The following is a 13,770-nucleotide window of genomic DNA, read 5'->3' as shown; positions in this document are numbered from 1 at the left end:
CATATACGAATTCCACCAATGATACCAGGTAATCATAACACAAAAAGAGAGAAAAAAATTGATATTTAGTATTCCCCCCCAAGAAAGAAAATCAAAATTGCCTTTATAGGAAAAAATCAGAACTTTGTAGGACTCCTCTCATGGGTTAAATTTTTGTCTTTGAATTAAATGTGGGTTAGAGAATGAAGGGGAAAAACCAAAATCTTTTCAGTGTTTATGACTTCTAAAATGATACAGAGCTGCATACACATATTTATAATTTGCTTCTTAATGTTTTTGCATTTCATTTTAAGTTTTGAATTTCAAGTTTTGTCAGAATCTCTTTGATTCTTAGAAAATTGGTTTTGACTTGATTAGACTTCCCAATTAAAACTGTAAAATCCTGGGGCGCCTGGGTGGCGCAGTCGGTTAAGCGTCCGACTTCAGCCAGGTCACGATCTCGCGGTCCGTGAGTTCGAGCCCCGCGTCAGGCTCTGGGCTGATGGCTCGGAGCCTGGAGCCTGTTTCCGATTCTGTGTCTCCCTCTCTCTCTGCCCCTCCCCCGTTCATGCTCTGTCTCTCTCTGTCCCAAAAATAAATAAAAAATGTTGGAAAAAAAAAAAAATTAAAAAAAAAAAAAAACAAAAAAACTGTAAAATCCAATGTATTATAGAAGCATGATATTTATACACAAATTATATTTTTACATTATATTATCTCTATTAATTCTGAGGTACTTAACAGAATATGACGCATTTTGCAAAATGATTTAGCATTGTTTGGTAACACAAGGAGCAAGGCACAAAAGGGAGATTCAGCTCTCTGACAAGGCTGATAACAAGACCCTTTATAGATCCAACCAGACGAAAACAGAAGCTCATCTCAGTAGCAGTCTTTTTTTTTCTTTTTTGAGCATAGTTTGAAACATATACACTAAAAACAGTATCAATTTTTCTGTGGCTATGGTGGGGGTGGGGAGAGGGGTCAGCATATCGTCGTGTTAGCAATTTTCTGTGGAATCACATTAGAGTTTCACTGCAGTAGCCATATCATATTAAAATCTGGGGGGTTTTTTGTTAAATGGCTTCCATTGTGTATTTAGTGAATCTGATATGGAAAATTGCTAATGCAATAGGAGTATCATATAAGCTTTCCTGACTGTAATGCTCAGCCACAATATTCAGAAGAAGCTCAATAGGACTGGAGGGGTTTCAGGGCTAATTCTCCACAGCCTCTTAACAAAGTCCTCAGCTCAAGTTCAACACTGGCTTCTTGAAAGATGGAACCAACGCTAAGATCGATTGTATGGGGGAAAACTCCTTTACAGATTTTTATTTCAGAAAAAAACATGGGTTCAGTGAAAGACGTGTCATTTAATTAATATTTATTGACTGACCGCTATGCTGGGCACTGTGGTCCGTATTAAGGGAATGACAAAGATAGATGAAAACATGGTCCCTTCCTTCACAGAACTTGAAAGCACTGACTGAAGAAAAGAAATAAATTAGCACACGAGTAACTTAATACAAGACACACTGTGGCAACGGTGGAAAATGCAAACAGCCATAGGAGCTCAAAGGAGGACACACCTGAGACCAGGGTCATTAGGAAGTTCTGTGGAGGCAGCACCTGTACAGGGCCACAAGAGATGAGAAGAGGTAGGTAGCTCTGAGGATCAGATGACAGGCTGGGAAGCAGGGGATGGCATTCTAGGCCTTCTCATGAGTAAAGAAAGATGCAGGAAAGAGGAAAGCCACGACATGCATGGGAAATTATAATCCATTACTTCAATGACAGCATAAAATCTGGAAGGAATAGGAAGATAAACCTGAAAAAGCGGTCTGGGGTCAGCCTGAGGCTGCCACCAAAGGAGAGATCTACACGGTCTTCAAGATGGTTCTGGGTGGAAGTCTCAGCATGCAGTGCACTGGCAAGATTAACACTCAGCTTTCAAGGGTATGATGGCTTCTAATGCTAACAGCTCCTCTGAAATCTTAACAACTTTATTTAGCACACGTTTCTTAAGAGACACTATTTATAGGAATATTTATTTTAAAAGGTTAGTTTATTGCCAAGGTATAATTGTTTATTTTTTTGTTATGTGACAACTCATGACCTGGACGTTCACTAGGTTAACAGAAAAAAAAAAAAAATCTATAAAGCATGCTCAAACTGTTGCAACTACTTATGAATTTACTGTTTGCTTTTTTTTTTTTTTTTTTGCTTTAGAATAACTTTTCAACTCACTAGCAACAGTAACCAAGGAAATATAAATCCAACAGCCTAGAATTACAACTATTTGAAGAGATTCATGCTTTCAACTGTACTGCTATATTTTTTCTTTTACTCTGGACACTTCCTTGTTTCTGAATTCCTCTCCGAATGTTAGAAGCAGTAAACAAAATCTACACTAAGCCTTGTTGGAGGCTTAAAATTTAATTAGTATGTTTTGCAAATTAAAAAAAGTCTTCATTTTCCATAACCTTTACCTTACCTTAAATCAGAGTACACTCTGTGGGTATTATTTCCAAAATAATAAAACAGAATACGATGAAATTGTTATTTTATTTATTGCAAAGAGAACATAAGATATAAACTAGTTAGCTGCCTAAGTGCTACAGTGACCACTCATGAAACATCAGCTCTCCAATATGACAAAGGAAATTGCACTCTCATTAATCACAATTAAACTATTTGTAACACTGAAACTGAATACTTAATCTGTATGAAACTATTTCTTGACAGATTTTTTTTCCCCTCTGACTGACCACAAGGACAGAAAACATAAACAAATTTGCCAGTTGTTTATTACTTATAGATATCCTTGGCAAGGTTTCATTTAAAAAAGAAAAAAGTCAACAAAACTCTTCTTTCTCATTCCATGTCTTGGGCAATCAGGGATGCAGTAACTGACATCTGTGAACATTCCCTGATTAGCCATTAACTGAAGACATAGAAGTAAAAGAAAAATATTTTACAAGGAGAAAAGTCAAATAGCTCATGCTGACTTTAAGATGCTCAGGACAGAGATGCCAGGATTATAAAGCACTTAGGGGTTTCACCTAAAATTTGTTTATACCTTTGATCTTTAGTAAACACTGTACTGAGAAAAATGAGTTTGCTCAGATCAAGAATATGTTGGCATTCTCTTAAACCTAGCTTAAAACCACAGAGCTGAAGCATAAAACAACTCTGACAAAGATAGCCAGTCAAGCATAAAAATGGGAGTTGGTTGGGTCAGAATAGATTAAAAGGCTGAAGGCTGTCTGCTAAAGACCGTTGTCTTGCCATCAATGAAGGCAATTATTATAGCTAAAAGTTATTTTTCTGATATATTATTTTAAACTTTTGTCATATTTAAAACGCTCCTTACTTACAAACTATTACATCATTTTCTTATCTGCAGTGTCCTTCTTGGATAACCACAAACTTGAAAGCAGTCCAAAATCTTGTTGGTGGCTTCCTACAAGTATAGAAAGACGTATTGAATATGGAGTTAGGAGAATGTGTCTGGGTTTCACTTTTACTTCCTTTTTAAATATAGATCACTATTTTTAAAATATAAACATCCCATGGCATTCCCTCACACCAACAGGACTCCTAAGCCAGAAGATACGTTGATAGTATGAACATTTCTCTCACTCTGAAGGATGCCACAAAGCTCTGCTCAGTGATGGCCAAGGAGATAGAATTATTAAATGCCTTACGACTTTACAGTTATCCTCTATTATTCCTGCTAAACCACACTTCCAAAAGAGCATCCAAGAAATCTGGCAAACCACTGAAATGGCACTTGTAAATTGGATCCATTAAAAGCAATCCACAGTGTCCTGTGGGTGTGCATCCGACTGTTAATTACTGGGTAAATAATTTACATGCAATTTTATTCCAAAACTAGATTTACATCATTTGCAGGCGATTTCTCAGAGTACCGCTTCCAACCCAGAAACAAGTCAACGGAGTATTTCTAAATTATCATTTGAAATTTCCACTGTCAAGGGTGGGAGGAGGAAGGAATAGTAACGGGAAGGCTTGTCAGCGATTAGCCATCCATAAAAATGTTTTCCCCGCGCTCCTCCTTCCGATCACAATGCTGGCGTCAGTTAGTCTCCTGTATCTGTTCCCCCACCTCGCCCCCCTCCCCTCTGCGGAGAGCTGGCACCGAATGGCAGGCGAAGGAAAAGACAAACATCCCAGCTCCCAACACAATCCAAGCGCTTGCCCGGAGACACTTGAACAACATTCCCAACTTTTTTTTTTTTCCCCTTCCCTCTTCGCGTGCCTCAAAGGTAAGCAGAGCAAAAAGCCTAAGAGACAGAAGGCCAGGGAGGCCAGCTGAGTCGCAATTACTACCCCCACCCCGATTTCTCCACTGCCCCCCCCCCCACTTTCGGTCACAACCAACGGTTACCCAGCTCTAAGTCTGGGTCTCCACTGCGCCAGTCCTCGGTGCTCGACCCCCGCGCGGTGCCCAGCCGAGGGGGGGCCGGAGACCCAGCGCACATCCCTACCCACGCCCTGGGCCACAGCCCCGCACGGCCAGCGCCCCCACAGTGGGACGAGCATCCTCCCACAGGTCCCAGGTGTCGCCTGCCGGCGGCTGGGGCGACGCGGAGGGCGCGAGGCCAACTCCCTGGAGCTGTCCCCTCCGCCCCACCCCACCCCAAACAGGCTCCACCAAGAAATACAGGGATGGAGAGTACAAAGAACCAAGCCACCCACCAAAGGGCCTCGAAGACTTCCCTCGGGGAAGAACAACTTAGCCGCACACGCACACACACACGCACTCGCCCAGCGCGCGCCGGGGAGGGCATCTCTTACCTGTCCCCCACGATGTCACTCATCCCCCCCCCCCTCCCGGGTCTGGCTGACCCCCCCTCGCCCCCCGCCGTGGGTCCCCGGCCGCCTGCTCCAAGCGCCGCGCACTCACTGCCTGGCTGCGCGCGCCCAGCGGCTGCAGGGCCCGGCGGCGGCGGCGGCGGCGGCGGCGGGGACCGAGACAGCGGCTGCAGCGGCGGCGGCGGCGGCCCCAGCCGGCGTCAGTCAGACTGGAGCCGCGAAGCCTCATCGCCCGTATTAGTGCGCCGACCTGGAAAGCGGCCAGGAGCCCTGCGCACGGGTCCGCCCCCGCCCGCCGCCGCGCGCCCTGGCCGCGCCGGGAGCCCGCGAGGCGGGGGGAGCGCGGCCCGCCCCGCGGCCACGTGCGCGGAAACTTGCGGCGGGGGCGCCTCGCGGCGGCCCCGCGCTGCTCCCTGGTCCTCCCGTGGGTCCCCAGGCTCGCCTCGCCTCTGTGCGCTACCGAACCCCCCTGGCCGGCCGCGGTGGGGAGGCCCTGGCCAGCCCGGGTCACCTCGCATCTCTCTGTCTCACCCGCCACTCCTGAGATTTCTTGGGTCCGCCTAAGGCCGAGGAGGGTTGTTACCAGAACAAGAGATACAGGACCAACAAATCGGTTTGGACCCCCTCTCCCCACCAGCCACTCTTTCTGACAACGTTTCTGGGCCCTGATGATTACTGTTACTTGCCTTTCGTTGCTTGCTAGCTTTTCAGACTAAAGGAATCATTACACCGTCGACAGCACCAGATCAACTGGTTTGCATTGGCATGGGCAGAAGAAAATCTAATCACTGTGAGTGGTGAGTGGTGGTAAAAACTAGTCAGGTAATTATGTGGCTTGTCGTTTATTTATATGTATTTGTATGCTTAACAGCCTAGCATATAACATAATATTATCTAATCTAATAAAGGGATAACCTTATGGGCACTGAGCAATGTTAATGTACAGCCTTCTTGCCTTAAGGCCTGGCTATCCCCTGGGTAGTCTGTTTCTTGCAGTCACTGTGGACTCCTAGAATACATACACACTGGAATACATTTAGGAAATGCCACCAACATACTCATGATCCTTGATTTCCCATCAGCCAGTACCTCTTCATGGAAAAGGCATTCAACTGCAGAGGCAGTATTCATTTTGCTCCTTTATATAGAAAAATCAGTGTTCCAGAAGGCCCTGATACCAATGAAACTCAAGGCTCTGAATTTAATGGCTTTTTCTAGTTCTCAAAGCACTGCATTTTCTTCCCCTGGCAGATGCCATTTTTGCATTATCATGTTGTGGTTGAGCAATGACCTTGTTTAAAACAGCATTTGTGCTTGAACCTGAAACTCGAATTTAAGTCCTCTTTCTACACCTGGCCCACTTACCTCTACCTGTGCTCCAGGCTGAGGGTTCAATTTGGAAATATTGTGGGTGTGAGACACTAGGAAACATTTGGACTGCTAAAAGCTACAGAGTGCCCTTGATGTGCACTTGACTGCGAGTAAACCAAGTCCTCAGAATTAATACCTTGTGGCTTGTGCTGTTTTTGTTTTGGTTTGTTTTGTTTTTAATGTTATTGAGAAAAGAAATGACTCTGGCACTGCTTCAGTTTCCGTATGTGCATTAGACAATGCAGAGGACACGATGCAGAGAAAGAAATTATAACCTCTGCAGTGCTGGCTCATGCTTCTGGCATGGAGTCTTTTTAAGTTCACGGAACTCTCCTGGCTGTTGGCAGGACTTGGATTTACAGATTCTTTGAGTGTGTGTCGTCTCCTTTTTCTGTACATTATCATTTACATACCAGGAAATTTTGACACCTAAAAGTTAGACTGTCACTTAGATAATTCCTGCCATTTATTCCTGAAACCTAGTGTAGAAAGTTAATCCATTCTATACAGGAACACTAAGATCTGGTGAGTTCCAAGGAGAAAATGCCCACTCCGGGAAAGAAGGCTCAATGTTGGCACTCCATTTTTCAGAAGCTGACTATCCTTGTAATAGGAAATCCTTTGCTGAATTTTTTCCTCTTGCTTTCTTGATTAACTGCAATTTTAGGCTTGTTGGAACTTCCAGCAAAAAAACTATGCAATGGGAATCTTACGAAGGGGGAGACTCAGTCACAGGTTGTGATTTGGTGGAACCTCCAAATAAGTTTTGGTTCAAGACCTGAAAACCACAGTGAAACCAATCTCCTCCTTTTCTGAATTGCAAGGACTTGATGCAAGATGAGTTCCTGCAGCCTATAGAACAGTGACAGGAGGAGAAGCCTCCTTTTCTTTTGTAAAGTACTCAGCATAGGACATGCTGGGGACAAAGGCTGTAGTAATCCATAGATACTAAGATTCTACTTTGTGCATCTGCTATACTTGATGTTTGATCTAGCATTATAATGTTTCTACTCAGAGCCATAACTAGGAATTGTTGCCTACATACCCCTCCCACTTCTAGTTTCATACCTTTCGTCTGTAATTCTGTCCTCACTCTGCGCTTTTTCTGACTCCTTCTTGAACTTTTCTTCCAGAGCTATCATTCAGTCCATAATGAGTATTAAACAGTTTCCTGAGCACAGGTGCCTGGACTAATCATGTGGACACAGAGCACTGGTCCTGAGGAAACTAGGTTGCACTAGGAAAGACACACAGATCAATGATGATCATACAACTTTTTGTGTCACTTAGAGGGTGAAGGCACAAGGGAGGTGTCATGGAGTCTCCACAGAAGCACCCGGAGAAGTGAGTATGAAATGCCCACTAACTCATAGCCAAAGAACCCCCGCCGCCACACCCACAGTCTGGGTAAATGCAGCTCTGTGGGTGCTGGCTTTGCAGCAGAGTGTAGCTGTATTTTAGCCCCGTTGGCCAGGCGCTCTGATGCAGGTACACATCATAAAGGCAGCCCAGAATGCCTACTATGTGCAGAATACTTGAGCTTTTATGTATGAAAACCTTAATGTTCCTAAGAGAACTGTCAAACTAGTTGGATAAATGAGAAAAATAATGTTACAAGATATTATATCACCAAATAAGCATTCTGGGATTGCAACAAGGGAGTCATAGAGTATCTTGATTTGGTGGTGAAGTGACAGCTTTCTCCTGTGCGAATCTCTGCCAGGACCAGGTTAGGCTTTATGCACATCATCTTGTTTCATCCTCATGACATCTCAGGATGAGAATTATTATCCTGCTTTGCAGCTGAGGAACCTGAGGCATAACCGACTGTCTCCAAGTGTCTGTCTGCCTGACTCCAAAGCCCAGACATTTAACCACTACACCTCACTGTCTTCCTGGAACTTGAAGTTGAATCGAAAAGTGAGCAGATGTGATAACAGGCAGAGGTTAACATTAGGATTAATCAAGTTAATCCATTCATTCAAATTGTTGCTTAGTCACATGTTACTTAGGGACTAGATCAAACTTTTTTTTTATCATCTTAACTATTTTTAAGTGGACAGTTCTTTAGTATATTCAAATTGTTGTACAACAGATCTTTAGAACTTTTTCGTTTCGCAGAATTGATGATCCATAGCCATTAAACACTAATGCCCCTGTTCAGTCTCTCCTCCAGTCCATGGCAGCCACTTTTCCATCTTCTGTTTCTATGATTTTGACTATTTCACATACTTCATATGAATGATACTGTATGTGTCTTTCTGTGACTGGCTTATTTCACTTAGCATAATGTCCTTGAGGTTCATCCATGTTGTAGGACAGGATTTCCTTCTTTTTTAAGGAATCATAATATTCCAGTGTATGTATCTACCACATCTTCTTTACCCAGTGCATCCGTCAATGGACATTTGGATTGCTTCCACCCCTTGGTTAATGTGAATAATGCCACAGTGAAGATGGGTGTGAAATTACCTCTTTGAGATCCTGCTTTGAATTCTTTGAATTCTTTTGAGCTTATACCCAGAAGTAGACAGCTGGGTCATATGGTAATTCTACTTAAAAATTTTTGAGGAATCTCCATATTGTTTTCCATATGGTTGTACCATTTAGCATTCCCACCAATAGTACACAAGGGCTTCCAATTGCTCAGTATCCTTGCCAACACTTATTACTTTCTTTTCTTTTAATAGTGGCTATCGAGGTGATATCTTGTGTGGTTTTGATTTGTCTTGCTCCTAATATCTGTAATGTTGAGTATCTTTTCATATGTTTATTAGCCATTGGTATATCTTCTTTGGAGAATTGTTTATTCAAGTCTTGCCCATTTTTTAACAGGGCTATTTGGGTTTTTTGTTGGGTTTTTGCCGTTCCTTATATATTCTAGATATTAGTCCTTTATCAGATATGTGATTTGCAAATGTTTCCTCCCCTTTTGTAGGTCACCTTTGCACTCTTTTGATTATTTCTTTTGATGAACAGAAATTTTTAAGTTTGTTATAGTTCCATTTGCCTATTTTCTTTTGTTGTCTCTACTTTCAGTATCCATATGGTCACTGCTAGTATAAATAAATTGATAATTATATGTTTATCTTGTATCCTGTGACCTTGCTGAACTCACTCATTAGTTCTAGGATGCTTTTTTTTTAAAGATTCCTTGGGATTTTTTATGTAAACAATCATGTAATCTACAAATATAGACGGTTTTATTTATTACTTTTTCATTTATATTCATTTTATTCCTTTTCCTTGCCTCATTGCATTGACTAGAACTTTCAGCCCTATATTCAGTAAGAGTGGTGAGAATCTGACAATAAATTATATTAAAAATAAATAAATAAAATAAAATAAAATAAAAAATTATAAGAGTGGTGAGAATGGGCATCCTTGCCTTGGTCCTGACCTTAGAGCAAAGCTTCCTGACCTTAGAGAAAAGCATTCGTTTTTTTAACTATTATATACAATGGTATCTGTAGATGCAGTAGATTCACTTTATCAAGTTGGGGAAGTTCCCCTCTAGTCTTATTTTTCTGAGGATTTTTATCATGAATGGATATTGAACTTTCCAATGATTTTTCTGAAATAATTCATATATAGTATTTCTTTTTTTTAGTCCGTTAACATGATGTATGATATTGATTGATTTTCAAATATTGAGCCACCCCAGCATCCCAGTATAAGCCACACTTGATCATGATGTGTATAATTTAATTTTTTTTTAGATACTGAGAAATGTTATTTGTTAATATCTTATTCAGGATTTTTTTGTCTGTATTCATAAAGGGTATTGGTCTGCAGTTTTCCTTTTTTTGTACTTTCTATTTTTTTAATGTTTCTTTATTTTTGAGAGACAGAGAGAGACAGAGCATGAGTGGGGGAGAGGCAAAAGAGAGAGGGAGACACAGAATCTGAAGCAGGCTCCAGGCTCTGAGCTGTTAGCACAGAGCCCGATGCAGGGCTCAAACTCATGGACCGCGAGATCATGACCTGAACTGAAGTCAGACGCCTAACCAACTAAGCTACCCACGCACCCCTTTCTTTTGTTTTGATATCAAGCTAATATTTCATAAAATGAATTGGGAAGTGTTTCTCTGTCTCTCTCTCTTTCTGGAACAGTGTATAGAATTGGTGTTAATTCTTTAAATGTTTGATAGAATTTTCTAGTGAAATTATCGAAGCCTGAAGATTTCTTTTTAAAATTTTATATTCAGTGTCTTTAATAGTGCAGGGCTATAGCTATTCAAATGATCTGTTTTATGGGTGCATTGTACTATGTGTTTTTCCAAGGAAGTATTCAATTTCATCTAAGTTGCCAAATTTGTGTGTGTAGAGTTTTCATTGCTGTTTCATTGCTATTTTCTATGGTTTGCTGTTTTTAATTTCATTGTTTTCCGATCTTATCTTTATTATTTCCTTCCTTCTGCTTATTATGGGTTTATTTTGCTCTTATGTTAGGTTGTTGAGGTGGAAGCTTTGATTGCTGGTTTGAGACTTTCCCTCTTTTCTAATGTATGCACTGAGTGCTATAAATTTACCTCTCAGCGTTTCTTTACTGTGTTTCAAAAATTTTGTTATGTTCTAATTTCATTTTCATTCAGTTCAACATATATATATATATATATATATATATATATATATATATATATATTTAAAATTTCCCTTGAGACTTCTTCTTCAGTCCTTGTATTATTTAGAAGTGTTCTGTTTAGTTTCCAAGTGTTTGGATGGAGATTTTCTTGTCATGTTTCTGCTGTTGACTTCTAGTTTCATCTGTTGTTTGAAAGCACTCTGTATTATTTCAGTTTATTCATTTGTTATGGTCTAAGATATGATCCATCTTGATGTAGGTGGCATTTGAAGAGAATATATGTTCTGCTGTTGTTGTGTGAAATTTTCTATAAATGTCTGTTAGATCCTGTTGGTGGTGTTTTCTATTTCTTGCTGATTTTATGTGTAGTTTTTTTTTTTTTTTAACATTCTTTTGGGGCACTTGGGTGGCTCAGTTGGTTGAGCGTCTGGCTTCGGCTCAGGTCATGATCACACGGTTCGTGAGTTCGAGCCCTGCATCGGGGTCCGTGGTGATAGCTCAGAGCCTGGAGTCTACTTTGGATTCTGTGTGTCTCTCTCTCTCTGTCCCTCCCCCACTCATACTCTGTAGCTCCTTCAAAAATAAATAAACATTCAAAAAAATTAAAAATGAATACAGGGAACTGTTAGATCAATATATGCGTGTCCAAAGAACTGTTTTCATAGTTTAGTTTGAATTTTTGACCATTATTTCTTCAAGTACTTTCTCAGTCCTTCCAGGGACTCTGTTGATACAAATGCTAGATCTTTTTATTTTTATAGTTTCATCGGTTCCCAAGACATTTTTTTTTTTTTTTCATTTTGCTCTCTCTTGATCAGATTGAGTCATTTCTGTTTATCTGTCTTTGAGTTTACTGACTCTTTCCTTCATTGCCTTCATTCTACTATTGAGTCCATCCAGTGAGCTTTTAATTTCAGGTATTATATTTTTCACTTCTAAAATTTCCATTTAGTTTTTAGTATCTTCTTTTTCTTCACTGAGATTTTTCCCCCCTGAGGCTTTCTGTTTTTTCATTCATTTTAAGCATGCTTGCAGATGCATTGTATTATTTTTATGATGGTTGGTTTAAAATCATTGTCAGATAATCCTAACATTTTGGTAATCTCGGTGTTGGCATCAGTTGATTGTTTTTATTCAAGTTGAGGTTTTCCTGGTTCTTGTTTTGACAAATTATTTTTTTTGGAAACCTGGACTTTTAAATTATATTCTTGGACTCTGGGTCTCATTTAAACTTTTTGTACTAGCTAGCTTTTTCCACCACAGGGGGAGGGGAACGTGTCTTGTTACATTGCCAGGTGGAGGTGTGAGTACAGATTCCCCATTTGGCCCTTATTGATACCAAAGGGAAGGGGGTCTGCTTATTACTTTTGGAGGGAAGGGAGTTATAGCTACCTGGTGTTCATTGTGACTGTGGTAAGAGTGGTTTCATGACTGCTGGGCCACCAGAGGAAATGAGGCCTCCTCTGACACCGTCTCAGTGAGGAGAGGGTGAAGCGGTTACTGCAGGGTGGGGTGGAAGAGAGGCTCCCTGGCTGGTCGCCACTGATGTCATGAGGTAGAGGAATCACTGCCAGCTGATGGGAATGAAAATCCTGCTCCCTACTTGGCCTTCTCTGACTTCACCTGGATAAGGGTGTTCAGGTGCCTTATTACAGCCTCATGAGGATGTGAGTCTAGGCTCCCCATTCAGCCTTTGCTATTGTCAGCAAGGGTGGGGTCACCATTTTATTTTTCTGTAGTGTTTGATTGGAATGGAGCAGTGACTGTTTTGCTGACCTTGCTCCTTTCTTGGTCCTTTGGAAAGAGAGAGAGGCATTTGAGGGACTTTTTTTTTTTTTTTTTTTTTTTGTCTGTGCCCATCAGCATTTTCAGGTGGCTCCTTGACCTCCAAGTCTGGGATATATGAGACAAAAAGAAAACCCAAGGGAGTCACCACCGTGTCCATCCTTATGTCTCAAGGTCTCTACACAGTCTGCCTTCTTCTTGCACCTTTCAGAGTCTATTCATGTTTGTTGTATATATAATGTCCAGGGGTTTTATTTGTTCTTACAAATAAAAAAGAGAGAGAAAGGAAAAGTACATTTACTCTATCTTCCCAGAAGTGGGAGTACTTACTATAATTTTTATAGTCGTAGTGTCATTATCTTGATTTAGCTGGCCCTTCCATTAAAATGTTTGAGGAAATATTTCTTTAGGTCTCAAGGAATATAGTGAAAACTATAAATGAGTAGGACTGCTGTTCTTTTTTTTTTTTTTTTTTTTTCAGAATGACAAAAAGCAAAAGGAACTGAGAGGATATAAACTATCTTCCCAGATGGAGGTGAATCTACTTTCATTGAAGTTGTATGTTGTGCATGGAGAGTCCCATAGAAATATAATAATTTAGGGAAAATTGTCCTAATTTTGAACTGCAAAGATTTATTTTTGCTTAGAATATAACTGGCCCCTTGATTTTACATTTTTGGAATTGCTGTATAAATGCTTCACATTTTCTTTGCAAGTAGATTATTTGGGGGTAGATGCCTTTTAAATGTGGTACTGCTATCGATTTCCTCCTAATTGTATAATAAAGCCATCCAACAATGCTTGGAAGCTAGGCATTCAATATATATGCACTCACTGAGTAAAAGAGGGAATAAATGAGTGATTTATAAAAGAATTTTTTCTAAAGCCTTGAGGGTGTATATATCGTTATTTTAAGGACTTGTACTTGCTCTTCAATTTTATTTTGGAGGATTCAAATTTAAATTCATACATTGGTTGGTTCGGGCATGTTTGTCAGCACTATGGCTCTTGGGGCCCAGGTTTTACTGTCCCTACTCTTGTAGTGGAATGAGTTGCACTGACAATCACTTACCCTTTACCTTCATCATCATCATCTCACACACACACACACACACACACACACACACACACACACGTATTATCTTATTAATGTAGACATTCATGGGTCAGAGAGGTAGTATACATATCTTCATTTCCCGGGACGATTTCTG

At 40.7% G+C, this 13,770-nt stretch overlaps 1 protein-coding gene across 6 annotated transcripts in view; it reads right to left on the bottom strand.

The window, feature by feature from the left end:
- The window catches only part of SMAD9 (SMAD family member 9), a 76,633-nt gene extending 71,527 nt beyond the window's left edge, over positions 1 to 5,106 (bottom strand). For 2 of the 6 annotated variants that reach the window (XM_053900161.1, XM_053900170.1), the window contains exons 1-2: positions 4,910 to 5,105; positions 3,357 to 3,442 (exon numbers count right to left, since the gene is read on the bottom strand). The gene's annotated coding sequence lies outside the window, so the exon portion shown is untranslated. Of the gene's footprint in view, positions 1 to 3,356; positions 3,443 to 4,909 lie in introns of all 6 variants that reach the window. The other 4 variants (XM_053900167.1, XM_019447742.2, XR_002079491.2 and 1 more) reach the window with 3 other exon arrangements.
- Positions 5,107 to 13,770: the final 8,664 nt, after the last annotated feature.

The sequence above is a fragment of the Panthera pardus genome, unplaced genomic scaffold (assembly GCF_024362965.1).
Source record: "Panthera pardus isolate Hobbes unplaced genomic scaffold, ASM2436296v1 HiC_scaffold_1, whole genome shotgun sequence".
NCBI lineage: Eukaryota > Metazoa > Chordata > Mammalia > Carnivora > Felidae > Panthera > Panthera pardus.
The sequence above is the reverse complement of the archived record's forward strand: the minus strand, read 5'-3'. Positions and strand labels throughout refer to the sequence as shown.